At 33.6% G+C, this 536-nt stretch overlaps 1 long non-coding RNA gene across 1 annotated transcript; it reads left to right on the top strand.

The window, feature by feature from the left end:
* The first annotated feature begins 61 nt into the window (after positions 1 to 61).
* On the top strand, positions 62 to 534 carry LOC107682206 (uncharacterized). The gene is made up of 3 exons (XR_001633410.1): positions 62 to 176; positions 331 to 420; positions 518 to 534. It is a non-coding gene; the product is annotated as an uncharacterized LOC107682206 (long non-coding RNA).
* Positions 535 to 536: the final 2 nt, after the last annotated feature.

The following is a 536-nucleotide window of genomic DNA, read 5'->3' as shown; positions in this document are numbered from 1 at the left end:
TTTTTTTTTTTTTTTTTTTTTTTTTTTTTTCTTATAGAGAAAGCAAATATTAAATAAATTCTTTATAGGGTTCTGAGGGTTTTGAAGCACAGATCAACCACTGCCTGGAAAATGCAGAGTATCTTTACTACAAACTGAAGAGGAGAACAGACTTTCAGCTTGTCTTCAAAGGAAAGGTAAGTTTCATGTTTCTGTAAATTTTCAGCATATTTTAAGATGAAAATTGCTTAATAATTCGAAAAGTTGTTAGAGCTCATGGTGAAGTTTGGTTCCCTGTGCATTACATAAATCATCGCTTTATGATTTAATATATTTCACATATTATTTCAGCCCGAACACAGTAATGTCTGCTTTTGGTATCTCCCAAAACGACTGCAAAGCATTCTTCCAAGCCCAGAGCGAGACAGAGAACTTCATATGGTGAGTCAAGAAATGGAGCCTTTTCATTTCTTAATTAACCAGTAAATTTAGGAAGACAGTTTATCTGCTTGTAAGCTGACATTATGAATTCCCACAGGTGGCTCCAAAAATCAAGA

This window comes from Sinocyclocheilus anshuiensis, unplaced genomic scaffold (genome assembly GCF_001515605.1).
Source record: "Sinocyclocheilus anshuiensis isolate Anshui unplaced genomic scaffold, SAMN03320099.WGS_v1.1 C31843919, whole genome shotgun sequence".
Lineage (NCBI taxonomy): Eukaryota > Metazoa > Chordata > Actinopteri > Cypriniformes > Cyprinidae > Sinocyclocheilus > Sinocyclocheilus anshuiensis.
The sequence above is the reverse complement of the archived record's forward strand: the minus strand, read 5'-3'. Positions and strand labels throughout refer to the sequence as shown.